The sequence below is a fragment of the Ambystoma mexicanum genome, chromosome 1q (assembly GCF_040938575.1).
Source record: "Ambystoma mexicanum isolate Mex_15411 chromosome 1q, UKY_AmexF1_1, whole genome shotgun sequence".
NCBI lineage: Eukaryota > Metazoa > Chordata > Amphibia > Caudata > Ambystomatidae > Ambystoma > Ambystoma mexicanum.
The window spans coordinates 549,874,818-549,893,236 of NC_090922.1; positions in this window are offsets into that span (position 1 = coordinate 549,874,818).

An 18,419-nucleotide genomic window follows, 5' to 3' on the forward strand; every position below is an offset into this window, starting at 1 on the left:
GCGGTTGTTTCCAGTCCAAGTTGTTTTCTGACGTATTGATCCTCGGCGGGCACCCACCCGGTTGTGTTCCCAGGAGCCACCACCTTACTAGTCAACAAGGTTGATGTTCTATGCCCCGGTGTGTCCAGTTGATTTGGGGGGATTCCGATCCAGAGCTGACTCTTCGAGGGGGGTGCTCCCCAGAACTGCGCCCTCTTCTTATTGGGCCACACGTTTGTAAGTGTGCCGCCCAACCAGGCCCCGTGATCCGTGGGAGCCCCGATGTGGCCCCGTTGTACTGGGGGTGCTTGATTGTCCACCGGAGGATGGGCCCACCATGTATGTTCTCCCACCCTGCTCCCCCCCGTGGAGCAGGCCCCCAGGCACGTTCCTCTTAAATTGCCAGGGGCTTCCCCAGCCCTGGGTGGCCCGTAGTTGCCTGGCAGGGATTTCTTCTCCCTCTCCTCCTGGGGCCTTCTTCACTCTGCACTTTGTCCCCCCCAGGGGCCCTTAAGGTGGTCCCACATGGACGGTGCTGGTCCTCTTCTCCTAGTACTTCGTGGTTCTCTTGAGTCCTGCCCCCTGTCACCTTTTGTGGGCCGAGTGCACCATTGCCGTGGGGGTGGGCGTCTGGACACCTTCCCGTTCGGGCCTCCTGGTTCCTGCTCTGCTATCCGGCCCGCAGATGCCTGCTCCCGTTCCCACCTGGTGTGAAGTCTCAGCCCTCGGCTCGGGCTGAGACCCGATCAGGGGTCACACGCCCCCTGGTCTGGTGCGGTGCTGGAGCTCCTCTGCTGCTCTTCTGTGATTGGGCGAATTTCCCCTGACCTCCGCTCTTCTTCCTTGGCAGAGGGCCCTCCCCCTGCACCCTGCGGTGGGGACTGGATGCGTGGGAGGCTCCCCCACTGGGATCATGGCCGGCAAGCCCCCGGAGCGGCTGTGTTGTCCCACGGGTCAGCTTGCCCCGCTCACCGTCTTTCTCTCTGTGCCTCTCCAGTGACGCTTTAACGCTCTGGCTAACAGCAGTTCATTCGATGGCTTGCAGGGGTGTTGGGACGTCAGGATTTTTGCCCTGACTGCCCGGGATGTTCCTTTCCTGGTCCTCTTACTCCGATGCTCATGGGGAGTGCTCAAGTCCCTGAATGGTCCCTCTTCACCGGAGCTCCGCACTCAGGCTGTCATTGCCTGTGCGCTCCCTGGTGGCCTCCACCAAAGTTAATTGATTTTCTTTTATTGTCTCACTATTACAGATCACTTAAGTATATATATTATCCCCCACTATCTGTCCTCCGGTCAACCAGCAACCACTCCACAATCTACAACTTCACTTCATTCTATTCTCTACGACACAATGATGGCACACTTCTCCCATCTCTCAGTAATAGTAGAACATGTCCCATGGTCTTGCATGTGTGGGACGAAAATGGGAGATGTGAGGTCAGTTGTTGTGATGTAGCGTGTTGTGGTAGATGGAGCCTATCTGGAAGGCTACACACACTCTTCTTAGTATTTGGGGTTTTGTTTTTTAAGTTGGGTTTCCTACACTGCACAATATGGTTGGTTTCAAAGTCATGTCTTTGTCTTTGTATGACAGCATTTCATATCTTTGGTCTAATTCCTCTGTCTTGCACTGTTGTCATTCTCTTGTTGTTCCCATAGTGTTTTGCTGTTCAGTCATGTCAACTGTGTTACACTTGTTCTTCTTACGTGCTCGGCTCATGTTGAAGAGTATTCCATCTGATGTTCTTATAGCCCCATACTCAGTGCCCTACTTTAATTATTTCATGACATCAGATATTTGCTTATCATAATATATTTTGTTGCTCAATTCCCTTTTCATAATACTTGCCCTTATGTCATCCTAGGATTAGCTTTGACTGATTGGCCCTCCCTAAACATGAATGACACATCTTTGTGTTAGGTTTTCTGACTCTTAGAAACACACATCAGGAGACACGTGTTGCTGAACGGGGAGTGATCCTATGGGCTACTACTGTGGCAGTAACTGACAACGTCCAACTTTGAATTTCCCCCTGAACTGAGTGCCCCATGTGTACTGTTCTTTATGACACAGTTGTATCTTTCAACCATGCCGTTGGTCTCATGATGATAAACTGCACTGGTGCAGAGTTCAATTCCATTGTTGCTGAGGATGGTTTGCATCTCCCAATGCACTAATTGGACCCCAGTTTACGTGAGTAAAATATTAGGCTGGCCTTCCCTTTTGAGAATGTCATCTAGAAATGTTATCACATCCTTTGTACAAATGTTGTGAATAAATGCTACTTCTATCCATATAGGAAGCAAATCAAACAGTACCATGCAATACAACTGTGTGAGGCATTTCTGATAGTTCCACCCCCATGGGATACTGGTTATGGTAATTAAAGCCATGGGTGTGGTGTGTGATTTGCATGTTTTTTCACTACTCTTGAATATCATACATTCACTGACCACTCTCTTCTCTTGAACATCACACGCAGGCCACCACTAACCTTGTCATTTACTGAAAGTGTCTTTGACTTTGATGTTCATGGTGATTTCCCATTCCTCCTTTGTCACTATTCGTTGCTCTACAGTGAGGATGTAGTCCTCATTTTCCACTTCCTCCTCCTTGGTGTCAGTGAGCCTGAAAGGGCATTTCACTGTTTTGTCATTTATTCCTGTTACTTATAATGCATCCCACAAGTAGCCTTGCATGCTGGCATCCTACCATATGCAAAATGATTGATTGTTCAAACCTTTAACCATCAAAATGTCCTTGAGAGGTTAATGGGCAAATCTAATTTCCAACCTTGTTCCCCAAACAAAAGGTCTGGATTTTTCTGCAGAGCACTTGACGACCAACAGTTCCTTTTCTATTGTAAAATAGATATCCTCTGCTGCTGTTAGTACGCTTGATGCAATGCAAATTGTATGCTCTCTGCTCTTTTCAACTTACATCCGAAGAAACCCAAGTCCTTTGTCACTGGCATCCATCATTATAAAACGTTTTCTTTTGGGCTGGTAGTTCTTTAATGACTGGGCTTCCTTTAATGCTTATTTGACTGTTTCAAATTAGGATGTGCAGTCCTTAACCCACTCAAAGATGGTCTCCTTCCTCTGTAACTTCCTCATGTTTTACGTGGAATCTGCGAAGATTGGCATACATTTAGCATAATAACCCTCCATGCCTAAAAACAATATTGATTGTTATTTGTGTTTCGGTGATATCTCATTTTGTATGGGACATACCAGATAATTCCTGTTTTTTTAGAAATTGCATATCCCAGATACTGAATCTCCATTTTTCTAAAGTGTGCACCTTCCTTGCTTAGTGCCATTCCTGCTTTTCACGATATTGTTAGTGCTTGTTGTAATCTTATTTAGTGTTCTTCTCAATCTTCCACGTAGATGAGTACATCATTCTAAAAGCATGCAATTCCTTCTTCATTCTGAAACAACTGATACATTAGTCTTAAAAAAAGATGGACGGGGCCAACACCAGCCTGAAATGCACCCTTACGCTTGGGAGTATCCCTTCATGGGTTCCAGGAGTCTGGGTATAGTATAATCTGGTGGTAGGCCAATTTGAGATCCAAACTTGAAAACCAAATTGCCTAATGTACTTTAACAGTTCCATAAAATTAGGTAGGTGGTGTCGTTTTGGAATTATGCACTTAATGTGTGCTCTAAGATCTATGCAAAGTCTCAGTTTCCCATTGCTTTTGCGTACTATGATTGCCATTCTTTCAGTCACTCATTGTTTTCCATTCCATGTAATTCTGCTTAAACATCATCCCTCAGATTACGGATAGATTTCTTACTTTTTGCACCACATGGATTGACCCTGGTTTTATCCTTATGTGGAGATGGAAGCCTTTGCAAGCAACCTAGCTCAAGCCTAAAAACATCTTGTTCCTTTAAGATTATATTGCGCATTGCCGGGCCTTGCTCCAGGTGACCTCCCTCTTCACATGAAACCATGACTACACAGCATTTGGATGTAGGAGAATTCCCAATCTCTTCTGGTGAGACCAGCTTAAAAGGGGTACACTCCTTTTGTGTGCAGCGTAAGCCTTTCCTTTGGCTATGTGGTCCTTAATTTGAGTTTTGCCTTACACCATCCTACACGTTCAGTGGGTTTGCCGCTGTATGCCACAGCTTTATATCAATCTTATTAAGGTGTTCTTTTTGACTAAATCATTATTATAATTTGGTAAATGTGTGTTCTTTGTGCTAGAATAAATTGTCATGTCTGTTGTTTTGCCTGTGATACCTATTTGTGCCTTTGGTTTCCCTGTGTCAGCATCCTTATCCTCAATTACAAAAACGGACTAATCTAATTCCACACATATTTTTTTCTATACAGTTAGTCATAAGCACAACATGACAGCACTTTGCAAGATGTCCTTTTCTGTTACATTTCCTATACAATACTTTAATAGCCAGACACAGGTCACTGGTGTAAAGGTGGTATATGCTATCACAATGGTAACGTTTCTTTCTCTCTTCCCTTTAACATTTTTAGTAGTGAGTATTACTTCCTCTCCTTCTGGAATGCAATCTTTTACTCTCAGGGGCTTTTGGGTCCCTGTTTTGAACAAAATTCACTTCTGACAATATGTGGAGATCCTGTGTCTGAGTCTGAGCCTGTACTTTACAACCTAATTCTTTCACATGCTGATTTGTGTGTAAGCCACACATAGAACTTCTTCTATGCTCTTGGCTCACAGTGCATATCTCACTTTGCCTTGCCTGCACTTTAGCATGAATTGGCTTCAGAGGCATTCTTCTAGATTTGAGCCGAATTCCCATGTTGCTGCCAGTCCTCTTTGTGCCTTTATGTACTGCTCAAAAGATCCCCCTTTGGTTTGGACACTTCTCAAAATTATATTGTTCTAATATTATGCTGATCTTCTTCTCATAATGTTTATCTAACATCTTTATAAACTTATCATATTCTTTGAGTCCTCCCACTTCCACTTTGCTTAGTGGTGGCGATTTTAAATTGTTCTTGCCCAATCGTTCCTAAATAATGAATGAGCAGTGATTTCTTCCTCTCTCGACAAATTTATATCGGTGGGCTGTTTGTATGTAACATTCAAACCTTTCCTCCATTTCTTCCAGGAAACAAGTAGTTTATCGGCGCTGGTAAGAACAAAGGTGGAGGAGGAACACTCTACATCTTGAAGTTGGTTAAGATGTTTGGGCGCCACATGGATGTATTATGTACATGTGTTCCTTATTTTTTTTACCTCAATGTCCATTGGACAATTTTGAATTGTATAAGATATCTGTTTCCTGGCACTTTCTTAGCTTTAATTAGACAAACTCTGTCGCCTAATCTTATATTTTCTCTCGTTACACTCCATTCATTCTCGGTGCTTTGTTTCTTACAGGTCGTATGGTGCCCTGCCTGTTAATGGTTTTCCCAGCATCTCATTGCCTGCATACAGGGGTTCATGCAAGGGTGCACTCTTCCCTTCCTCAGAGAAGAGACAGTTCCCAGGGAAACCACCATCCCCTGCCACGAGGCCTGCTGGGAAGGGAGGGACGCTGCACGTGCCAAAATAAAATCCCTATTAACAGGAGATGGGCCACACCCTGAGTTCTTAGCTCACTAATGGACACAAACACAGGAGTGAATTATTTATAAAAACCACTTAACCTTTCATACTTTTCCCATTCCAATTCCCTAGAATTCCCCTAGTGTAAGCTCCATCTAAATGGAGACCTGCTACTTCAACTCACCATTCATTGGGGTGTCAGGACCCTTAGGATGAGTCTGATGCAACAGTATCCTTACCTATACCGTACCACCCATATGAAGTATGAGGCCAGAGGATGGCCCCTGTGGTTGGCCCCATCTCACTGGGCAGCCTCAGGCAGGCCACCAAACTATCCCACTACCTCACGCAAGGTTAACTCCCCAATTCCGCCATTTTTGCTTTTTAAAATCATTACTTATATGAAATGTTCTACCCCACTTAACCTTTAAATGTACATAACATTCCCATTAAAAAACTGTACTCCCTACTTAACATTTAACCTACTTAAGGTTTAATTAACAAATATGTACATATAACCATACAAACATATACACATTGACATATAACATATATGATACATAAAACACAGTGTCACAATGGGTGACTGCTGCAGTCAGTCACCCCTTCACAGTACCTTAATGGGTCTGTTCTTGGTGGTCGTCTGGCTGGCTGCTTTGTTGTTGGCATGGCTGGGTGCATGGCTCAATAAGACCTGTCCCCCTGCTGCCAACTGTGGCCTAGACCCTCTTCTTTTTTCAGGGTGGCCCCCGTCTACCACATGGGGCCACCCACGTTCACTTGTGCAGTCATTAGGGTGGGTACACCGCCACACCCACAGCATACTTTAAATCATTGGGGTGGTCTTGTTAGTGTGGCCCATGCTGCCATCTTTCATTCAGGCGGTGTCCCTGGTGTCCTGGGGATGCCACCATGATCACTGCTGCACCGGCTGTCATTTTGAGGTGTGGCAGCAACCCAATAGATAATAGGGGTTGCTTCTGCGGATCACCACTGTGCACCATGGCCTTCTTTTACTCCTAGCCTGACCCCTTAGAAATGCAGCATTAGGCACATGGCCAGGCCACTCTCTTTTCCTGGGCTTTCCTTTACCCGGGCTGCCCAGTGGAGCAGCCTGGGACTTCCCCTCTCCTCCTCTGTACCTGGGTTGGGCGGAAAGGCCATCCCAAGCCTTTTTCTTCACCGCTCCACCCTTCTGGGTGGAGCAGGCTTCTCCTCTTTTCTCCTCTCTATGCCTAGCATACTCATTCCCAGGAAGACTTTTATTAAGTGCCCACCTCGCTGGCCACGAGGGGGGCCATCAGTGGCATGGTTGGGTAGACTGGCCTGGGCTACTCCCAACACATGCCCTGGGCTGTGCTGTTCTTTGTTGGCACATGTAGCACCTGCCATACTGCCTGGGACCTGGATACTACTGGGCCGGTCTGGTCTGACACCCGGAAGGGCCGACAGTTGCCATGGTCCTGGGACAGTTGAGCAGCCCATTGCATCAGCAGCTCGACCCCGTGTATCACTCCCTGGGGAGGCTCCCACACAAGCTGCCTGGTGCCATTGATAGATTTGGCCCCAGAAGAGGCGCTCAAGTCAGAGACCCCCCAGGTAAATCTTTTTCTTTCCTTTCTCTGTTCTCTCAACTTAACTCAACTGTCTATTTTAACTGTTGGTTGTCAAATCCTCCTTGGATTCTTTTCTTCCCTGCCCAACCCATTCTTGGGGAGCGGAGTCCTGTTTGATTGTTCTTTTCTTTCTCTTTCTTTGTAAACATTCCAGAGCACTGTTAAACTGAAGTGAGCCTGACCCTCACAAAGAAAGGTTGAGCTGATGCTGAGTTTAGCGCAGTGATCATGTTTCACCACAGTGGACCGGGACTGAACGTGTGGCACTCCTCTCAACAGCATGGTCAGCTCAATGGCGCACCCCAAGTGGGGAACGCATCCAGTCACCTGCTCCCCACCCAGGCAGCCTCTGTCAAACACACTCACTCCCTGTGAGAATGGCTCGTCCACTGTCAAGGTGACTGAAAATACTTGCACTCCCTGGGCCACTGCTGGCAGATGCGGCCCAGGTCTGAGGAAGTTTCTAGTGCGGTCAAAGCTGCAATTAATCCTGGGCTGCTCCTGCTTTACTTAGCCCAGCCATAATAATTAAAGGGACGCCCACCATGCTGCTTCATGATTTCTGGGCTACATAAGGCAGCCCAGCCAATAAAGACTTTGGGGCCCCCCACATGCTGCTGCTCATGTCCTGGCTGCCAGAGAAATATTACAGCAGAGGGAGAGAAAGAACTGCGTCACAAAAGTACATTGAAACTTTTCTGCCCAGGATGTTGCATAAGTAAGGTGTTTTATATATAGTTTACAGTGCACTCTTTTATATTTTTTTAAGGGACTATTTTTAGTTTTTTTCAGTTCTTTATTTTTGTAGTTAGCTGATTTAGGTTTAAGGATAGTGTGGGCCTCATCACTAGTTGGGCAGCGCAGTAAAAATGCAGCAGTAATAGCGTTACCGCCGCATTACCGCACTGCCCAACTATGAGTAGGACATAAAGTTGGAGAATTCACATCCAGCTCTGAGCTGGATGTAAATCTGCCGACTTCCCGCCCATTGCTGGCGCAATTACTGTGGCAGAATTACCCCTGCAGTAATTGCACTGAAAATGCCCCATTGAGTCCAATGGACTCCAAAAAAATGGGGACTTAAACCACCACTGCCACTTGTAATCCGGCAGTAATAACGCAGGAACAAGTGGCAGTAGCTTTTAATTGCGCTCAGTGGTATTCCGTCAGATTCACCGCCAGGATACCGCCCAACTCCTGATGAGGCCCTATTAGTGTCTTGTGATTATTTATTTTTTATATACAAACTTTAAAAACTGCTTGTGTACTAGGAGGAGTGGAATAGCTAACAATCAACTAAGATTGTATAAAGTATTGGATCTTATAATTTATTAACAGCAAATTAAAGCCTTTGTAATAATACACTAACTTTCCCTTTGGAATTATAGTTCTCTTTTTAACACCTTCCCCCCACCCCCAGACTACATCATTTTATCTTTGACAAAGGCACAGTGCAGGGCATTTGTGTAGCTCCATCTGTTTTCAGATTGACCTGCCCACTCTTTACCTTTAAATTGCTGTATTCTAACCTAGGAAGGTGAGAATGTCTCCCCAGTTAAACACATAGGCGCTTATTTTGTTCCGATGTGTAGATTGCCCAGAGGGTATTGCTTATGTGTAAACAGGACCCCTCTCAGCAATTTTCATCATTTGCACTGCAGAGTGCAAAAGATGAGTGTAAAGAGACAGCAGAAGTCTCTGTAAGCCTCTGCTTTGCACTCCGCAGTTTAAATAGAATAAACACTGCCTGTCATGTTTGCAAAGCAGACATATTGCATAGGAAATCATTGGTTTGATGCCAGCATAAAAATGTCATGCTAGCGTAAAACCAAGTTCCTTTACGAGTTTTGTAGAAAAGTAATAGGGAGTCAATAGTTCTCAGATAAGTAGTTAATGGGTTTCAAAGGTGTGGCCCAAAACCGAGAACAACCTGTCATATCTATGAGTGTGATGGGATGCGGGTACAATAGGAAGCGTTAATTTGCAGATCAAAAGGATTGTGCCAGATGATGAATTTGAATCTTTGCCGCTAGGTATACTAGGGCTAGTCTGTTATTACACTTAAAAATTAGGTGAACAATTGTATGTGTGATTCTCTGCTTTACCAGTAGGTAGCCATTGAAGACACCTACAGAATTGTGAAATCAGAGAGAATTTCCATACTTGATCATTTAGTCTCACATCCACATTCTGTGTGACTCATAGAAATGAAAGCTGCTTTTCTGAAATACCTGTCAACATGAAATTTCCATATTCTAATTTGGAATTTATCAAGGTAACGACCACTATAGGTTGGTCAGCAGCGGGATGACAGAAAGGACCGGACAAAGAAGCCCGTGCTGAAGTCGATAGATTTAACTATTTACCCAACCTGAGAGTCACACACCAGGTTAGATTGCCAGATGCATCCCAGGTTTTCACCTTGTGTGAGAAGGACTTTGCAAACTTAACTACGCTAGTAGAGGATGGCAGCCAATATGATTTACTTTGCAGATTTTTTACCAAAAAGGATTAACTCGATTTTGGAAGGATTGAGTTGGAATGTATTAAGAGTCATGCACTGTGAAGCCAGTGCGAGATTTTGAAAAGGAGAACCTGTGTGAACTACGGTGACCAGCTAACCAGTAAAATCAAGGCTCAGCAAGTCAGGGGAACCTCCGACCATCTCCTGCACCGGGGGCTATATCAATCAGCTACCCCTCTGAACCGGTGCCACACTGTGAAGCCAGTGTGAATTTTTGGAAAGGAGAACCTGTGTGAACTACAGTGAACAGCTAACAAGTAAAATCAAGGCTGAGCGAGCCAGAGGAACCTCCCCCAATCTCCAGTACCTGGGGCTCTATCAATTAGCTACCGCACTGAAGCAGCACAACAGGGACATGCACATCATGCGCGAAGGGCGCATTCGCCAGTCACCGTCGTGTCACCGGCGAACTGGAGAATGGGAAGTAGGAGGCTACTGACATACTGCAAACACATATGAGGGAAGAGCTGTCTGCTCACCCTTCTGGCCAGGCTGAGACCTCCAGAGCAGGTCCACCTTAACAGTTTTTAAGGCCCAGTGTACAGGACAGCCTTGCCCCCCGAAACCTATGTCACATCCTCCCACCCCCTCAAAACCCATGTCCCCCCTGAAACACATGCCCCCCTCCCTATCTGCAAAAGGAAGGGAGTCCATACTTCAAGTCAAATGCAAAAGATAATCATCTAGTCTTTATTTATTATTTATTTACATTTTTATAACGGGCTACATGCCCAAAAACCTTAGAGCGCACATAGAGGGAGACAGGACAAATATGGGGGACAAGTGGAGGAATACATCAGAGAACCAATCAGTCAGAAGTTTTTAACAAAGCCGTAGAGTCAGTCAGGAGGGAGGTTGAAGAGGTAGGTCTTCAGCCTTTTCTTAAGTGGATTATCTAGCTGTTAATGCATTATAAACATTACACATCTCTGTGACTCGTTTCCCCAAGAGCATGCTATATTAAAGAAATGTTAACTTTATTTTTTTCCATAATATATTAATTTTGAATGAAAATATAGGGAAATGATTTTTTAAGTAAGTATGTATTTAACAAAATGATAACCTAACTGTATAACCTGAATATTTAATTTCTGTATCAAAAAAACAGAGGTTGTTCCTCCTCTCCCTGTTCTCGAAATCATCCATCTTTAAGGCTCTTTCCTCGTCTTTCCTCTCAAGTGCCACCAATCTAGAGTCAATTTGGTTTCCATAATTGCTGTCGGCGTCTGGTTGGATTCCAGTTGTTGCAGCCTGTCCTCCACTCTATCCACTCGTTGGGCAATTTTGTCGAATTTCTGGCTAATGTCCAACTGCATATCCCTTATTTCTTGTAGTACTGCTGCAAAGCCTTTTTCCATGGTCGTGGCATCTTTTCCCGGTTTCTCGCGCTGCTCCATCTTATTGTGCGGTTTCTGGTCTCCCTCAATCTTCTTCACCTCTCGGAATCTGAATTCCTGGAGGGTGGCCCTCCAGCTCATACAGCTGTTGTGGGGTGGTTCCCTGGGGGGCGGGCATGTAAGTGTTGCGCGGGTGGTGCACGGGGCTTGCTATCACTTTGTGCGGAATCTGGGTCTGTGTATTTTGTCCCACGGTCCATGTCACTGTGCCCAGCTGTATGGCCGTACACTTCGAGGTGGGCACACGCTCCAGTATCGGGTCCAGGGGCCCACACCTCAGTCAGGAGTGCTTTCTGAAGACCGATCTCCCAGAACGAACCCTGGGTTCCCAAGTTAGTTTTCCAAGGTCTGCACTCAGGTCAGTGGGATCCCTTTTCCTCGGGCTGCTGCTCGGTGCCTCGTCCTCCCACCGCTGGCCAGTTGGCCCACCTGTATTCACCTCTGCGTGGGGCTGTTGGCTGTGGGGTCTCCCTCCAATTGCTCCCAGCTTCAGTCTAGAAGGAGCCCAATTAGTCTCTCTCGCGTCCACTGATACCCGCCACCCTTCTGAGGGGTATCTCCTCTTCCGCTGCGGTTGTTTCCAGTCCAAGTTGTTTTCTGACGTATTGATCCTCGGCAGGCACCCACCCGGTTGTGTTCCCAGGAGCCACCACCTTACTAGTTAACAAGGTTGATGTTCTATGCCCCGGTGTGTCCGGTTGATTTGGGGGGATTCCGATCCAGAGCTGACTCTTCGAGGGGGGTGCTCCCCAGAACTGCGCCCTCTTCTTATTGGGCCACACGTTTGTAAGTGTGCCGCCCAACCAGGCCCCGTGATCCGTGGGAGCCCCGATGTGGCCCCTTTGTAGTGGGGGTGCTTGATTGTCCACTGGAGGATGGGCCCACCATGTATGTTCTCCCACCCTGCTCCCCCCCGTGGAGCAGGCCCCCAGGCACCGTTCCCCTTAAATTGCCAGGGGCTTCCCCAGCCCTGGGTGGCCCGTAGTTGCCTGGCAGGGATTTCTTCTCCCTCTCCTCCTGGGGCCTTCTTCACTCTGCACTTTGTCCCCCCCAGGGGCCCTTAAGGTGGTCCCACATGGACGGTGCTGGTCCTCTTCTCCTAGTACTTCGTGGTTCTCTTGAGTCCTGCCCCCTGTCACCTTTTGTGGGCCGAGTGCACCATTGCCCCCACGGCGTCTGGACACCTCCCCGTTCGGGCCTCCTGGTTCCTGCTCTGCTATCCGGCCCCCAGACGCCTGCTCCCGTTCCCACCTGGTGTGAAGTCTCAGCCCTCGGCTCGGGCTGAGACCCGATCAGGGGTCACACGCTCCCTGGTCTGGTGCGGTGCTGGAGCTCCTCTGCTTCTCTTCTGTGATTGGGCGGGTTTCCCCTGACCTCCGCTCTTCTTCCTTGGCAGAGGGCCCTCCCCCTGCACCCTGCGGTGGGGACTGGATGCGTGGGAGGCTCCCCCGCTGGGATCATGGCCGGCAAGCCCCCGGAGCGGCTGTGTTGTCCCACGGGTCAGCTTTCCCCGCTCACCGTCTTTCTCTCTGTGCCTCTCCAGTGACGCTTTAACGCTCTGGCTAACAGCAGTTCATTCGATGGCTTGCATGGGTGTTGGGACGTCAGGATTTTTGCCCTGACTGCCCGGGATGTTCCTTTCCTGGTCCTCTCACTCTGATGCTCATGGGGAGTGCTCAAGTCCCTGAATGGTCCCTCTTCACCGGAGCTCCGCACTCAGGCTGTCATTGCCTGTGCGCTCCCTGGTGGCCTCCACCAAAGTTAATTGATTTTCTTTTATTGTCTCACTATTACAGATCACTTAAGTATATATATTATCCCCCACTATCTGTCCTCCGGTCACCCAGCAACCACTCCACAATCTACAACTTCACTTCATTCTATTCTCTACGACACAATGATGGCACACTTCTCCCATCTCTCAGTAATAGTAGAACATGTCCCATGGTCTTGCATGTGTGGGACGAAAATGGGAGATGTGAGGTCAGTTGTTGTGATGTAGCGTGTTGTGTTAGATGGAGCCTATCTGGAAGGCTACACACACTCTTCTTAGTATTTGGGGTTTTGTTTTTTCTGTTGGGTTTCCTACACTGCACAATATGGTTGGTTTCAAAGTCATGTTTTTGTCTTTGTATGACAACATTTCATATCTTTGGTCTAATTCCTCTGTCTTGCACTGTTGTCATTCTCTTGTTGTTCCCATAGTGTTTTGCTGTTCAGTCATGTCAACTGTGTTACACTTGTTCTTCTTACGTACTCGGCTCATGTTGAAGAGTATTCCATCTGATGTTCTTATAGCCCCATACACAGTGCCCTACTTTAATTCTTTCATGACATCAGATATTTGCTTATCATAATATATTTTGTTGCTCAATTCCCTTTTTATAATACTTGCCCTTATGTCATCCTAGGATTAGCTTTGACTGATTGGCCCTCCCTAAACATGAATGGCACATCTTTGTGTTAGGTTTTCTGACTCTTAGAAACACACATCAGGAGACACGTGTTGCTGAACGGGGAGTGATCCTATGGGCTACTACTGTGGCAGTAACTGACAACGTCCAACTTTGAATTTCCCCCTGAACTGAGTGCCCCATGTTTACTGTTCTTTATGACACAGTTGTATCTTTCAACCATGCTGTTGGTCTCATGATGATAAACTGCACTGGTGCAGAGTTCAATGCCATTGTTGCTGAGGAAGGTTTGCATCTCCCAATGCACTAATTGGACCCCAGTTTACGTGAGTAAAATATTAGGCTGGCCTTCCCTTTTGAGAATGTCATCTAGAAATGTTATCACATCCTTTGTACAAATGTTGTGAATAAATGCTACTTCTATCCATATAGGAAGCAAATCAAACAGTACCATGCAATACCACTGTGTGAGGCATTTCTGATAGTTCCACCCCCATGGGATACTGGTTATGGTAATTAAAGCCATGGGTGTGGTGTGTGATTTGCATGTTTTTTCACTACTCTTGAATATCATACATTCACTGACCACTCTCTTCTCTTGAACATCACACGCAGGCCACCACTAACCTTGTCATTTACTGAAAGTGTCTTTGACTTTGATGTTCATGGTGATTTCCCATTCCTCCTTTGTCACTATTCGTTGCTCTACAGTGAGGATGTAGTCCTCATTTTCCACTTGCTCCTCCTTGGTGTCAGTGAGCCTGAAAGGGCATTTCACTGTTTTGTCATTTATTCCTGTTACTTATAATGCATCCCACAAGTAGCCTTGCATGCTGGCATCCTACCATATGCAAAATGATTGATTGTCCAAACCTTTAACCATCAAAATGTCCTTGAGAGGTTAATGGGCAAATCTAATTTCCAACCTTGTTCCCCAAACAAAAGGTCTGGATTTTTCTGCAGAGCACTTGACGACCAACAGTTCCTTTTCTATTGTAAAATAGATATCCTCTGCTGCTGTTAGTACGCTTGATGCAATGCAAATTGTATGCTCTCTGCTCTTTTCAACTTACATCCGAAAAAACCCAAGTCCTTTGTCACTGGCATCCATCATTATAAAACGTTTTCTTTTGGGCTGGTAGTTCTTTAATGACTGGGCTTCCTTTAATGCTTATTTGACTGTTTCAAATTAGGATGTGCAGTCCTTAACCCACTCAAAGATGGTCTCCTTCCTCTGTAACTTCCTCATGTTTTACGTGGAATCTGCGAAGATTGGCATACATTTAGCATAATAACCCTCCATGCCTAAAAACAATATTGATTGTTATTTGTGTTTCGGTGATATCTCATTTTGTATGGGACATACCAGATAATTCCTGTTTTTTTAGAAATTGCATATCCCAGATACTGAATCTCCATTTTTCTAAAGTGTGCACCTTCCTTGCTTAGTGCCATTCCTGCTTTTCACGATATTGTTAGTGCTTGTTGTAATCTTATTTAGTGTTCTTCTCAATCTTCCACATAGATGAGTACATCATTCTAAAAGCATGCAATTCCTTCTTCATTCTGAAACAACTGATACATTAGTCTTAAAAAAAGATGGACGGGGCCAACACCAGCCTGAAATGCACCCTTACGCTTGGGAGTATCCCTTCATGGGTTCCAGGAGTCTGGGTATAGCAGAATCTGGTGGTAGGCCAATTTGAGATCCAATCTTGAAAACCAACTTGCCTAATGTACTTTAACAGTTCCATAAAATTAGGTAGGTGGTGTCGTTTTGGAATTATGCACTTAATGTGTGCTCTAAGATCTATGCAAAGTCTCAGTTTCCCATTGCTTTTGCGTACTATGATTGCCATTCTTTCAGTCACTCATTGTTTTCCATTCCATGTAATTCTGCTTAAACATCATCCCTCAGATTACGGATAGATTTCTTACTTTTTTGCACCACATGGATTGACCCTGGTTTTAGCCTTATGTGGAGATGGAAGCCTTTGCAAGCAACCTAGCTCAAGCCTAAAAACATCTTGTTCCTTTAAGATTATATTGCGCATTGCCGGGCCTTGCTCCAGGTGACCTCCCTCTTCACATGAAAACATGACTACACAGCATTTGGATGTAGGAGAATTCCCAATCTCTTCTGGTGAGACCAGCTTAAAAGGGGTACACTCCTTTTGTGTGCAGCGTAAGCCTTTCCTTTGGCTATGTGGTCCTTAATTTGAGTTTTGCCTTACACCATCCTACACGTTCAGTGGGTTTGCCGCTGTATGCCAAAGCTTTATATCAATCTTATTAAGGTGTTCTTTTTGACTAAATGCATTATTATAATTTGATAAATGTGTGTTCTTTGTGCTAGAATAAATTGTCATGTCTGTTGTTTTGCCTGTGATACCTATTTGTGCCTTTGGTTTCCCTGTGTCAGCATCCTTATCCTCAATTACAAAAACGGACTAATCTAATTCCACACATATTTTTTTCTATACAGTTAGTCATAAGCACAACATGACAGCACTATGCAAGATGTCCTTTTCTGTTACATTTCCTATACAATACTTTAATAGCCAGACACAGGTCACTGGTGTAAAGGTGGTATATGCTATCACAATGGTAACGTTTCTTTCTCTCTTCCCTTTAACATTTTTAGTAGTGAGTATTACTTCCTCTCCTTCTGGAATGCAATCTTTTACTCTCAGGGGCTTTTGGGTCCCTGTTTTGAACAAAATTCACTTCTGACAATATGTGGAGATCCTGTGTCTGAGTCTGAGCCTGTACTTTACAACCTAATTCTTTCACATGCTGATTTGTGTGTAAGCCACACATAGAACTTCTTCTATGCTCTTGGCTCACAGTGCATCTCTCACTTTGCCTTGCCTGCACCTTAGCATGAATTGGCTTCAGAGGCATTCTTCTAGATTTGGGCCGAATTCCCATGTTGCTGCCAGTCCTCTTTGGGCCATTATGTACTGCTCAAAAGATCCCCCTTTGGTTTGGACACTTCTCAAAATTATATTGTTCTAATATTATGCTGATCTTCTTCTCATAATGTTTATCTAACATCTTTATAAACTTATCATATTCTTTGAGTCCTCCCACTTCCACTTTGCTTAGTGGTGGCAGATTTTAAATTGTTCTTGCCCAATCGTTCCTAAACAATGAATGAGCAGTGATTTCTTCCTCTCTCGACAAATTTATATCGGTGGGCTGTTTGGACGTAACATTCAAACCTTTCCTCCATTTCTTCCAGGAAACAAGTAGTTCATCGGCGCTGGTAAGAACAAAGGTGGAGGAGGAACACTCTACATCTTGAAGTTGGTTAAGATGTTTGGGCGCCACATGGATGTATTATGCACATGTGTTCCTTATTTTTTTTTTACCTCAATGTCCATTGGACAATTTTGAATTGTATTAGGTATCTGTTTCCTGGCACTTTCTTAGCTTTAATTAGACAAACTCTGTCGCCTAATCTTATATTTTCTCTCGTTATACTCCATTCATTCTCGGTGCTTTGTTTCTTACAGGCCGTATGGTGCCCTGCCTGTTAATGGTTTTCCCAGCATCTCATTGCCTGCATACAGGGGTTCATGCAAGGGTGCACTCTTCCCTTCCTCAGAGAAGAGACAGTTCCCAGGGAAACCACCATCCCCACCCACGAGGCCTGCTGGGAAGGGAGGGACGCTGCACGTGCCAAAATAAAATCCCTATTAACAGGAGATGGGCCACACCCTGAGTTCTTAGCTCACTAATGGACACAAACACAAGAGTGAATTATTTATAAAAACCACTTAACCTTTCATACTTTTCCCATTCCAATTCCCTAGAATTCCCCTAGTGTAAGCTCCATCTAAATGGAGACCTGCTACTTCAACTCACCATTCATTGGGGTGTCAGGACCCTTAGGATGAGTCTGATGCAACAGTACCCTTACCTATACCGTACCACCCATATGAAGTATGAGGCCAGAGGATGGCCCCTGTGGTTGGCCCCATCTCACTGGGCAGCCTCAGGCAGGCCACCAAACTATCCCACTACCTCACACAAGGTTAACTCCCCAATTCCGCCATTTTTGCTTTTTAAAATCATTACTTATATGAAATGTTCTACCCCTACTTAACCTTTAAATGTACATAACATTCCCATTAAAAAACTGTACTCCCTACTTAACATTTAACCTACTTAAGGTTTAATTAACAAATATATAAATATAACTATACAAACATATACACATTGACATATAACATATATGATACATAAAACACAGTGTCACAATGGGTGACTGCTGCAGTCAGTCACCCGTTCACAGTACGTTAATGGGTCTGTTCTTGGTGGTCGTCTGGCTGGCTGCTTTGTTGTTGGCATGGCTGGGTGCATGGCTCAATAGGACCTGTCCCCCTGCTGCCAACTGTGGCCTAGACCCTCTTCTTTTTTCAGGGTGGCCCCCGTCTACCACATGGGGCCACCCACGTTCACTTGTGCAGTCATTAGGGTGGGTACACCGCCACACCCACAGCATACTTTAAATCATTGGGGTGGTCTTGTTAGTGTGGCCTATGCTGCCATCTTTCATTCAGGCGGTGTCCCTGGTGTCCTGGGGATGCCACCATGATCACTGCTGCACCGGCTGTCATTTTGAGGTGTGGCAGCAACCCAATAGATAATAGGGGTTGCTTCTGCGGATCACCACTGTGCACCATGGCCTTCTTTTACTCCTAGCCTGACCCCTTAGAAATGCAGCATTAGGCACATGGCCAGGCCACTCTCTTTTCCTGGGCTTTCCATTACCCGGGCTGCCCAGTGGAGCAGCCTGGGACTTCCCCTCTCCTCCTCTGTACCTGGGTTGGGCGGAAAGGCCATCCCAAGCCTTTTTCTTCACCGCTCCACCCTTCTGGGTGGAGCAGGCTTCTCCTCTTTTCTCCTCTCTATGCCTAGCATACTCATTCCCA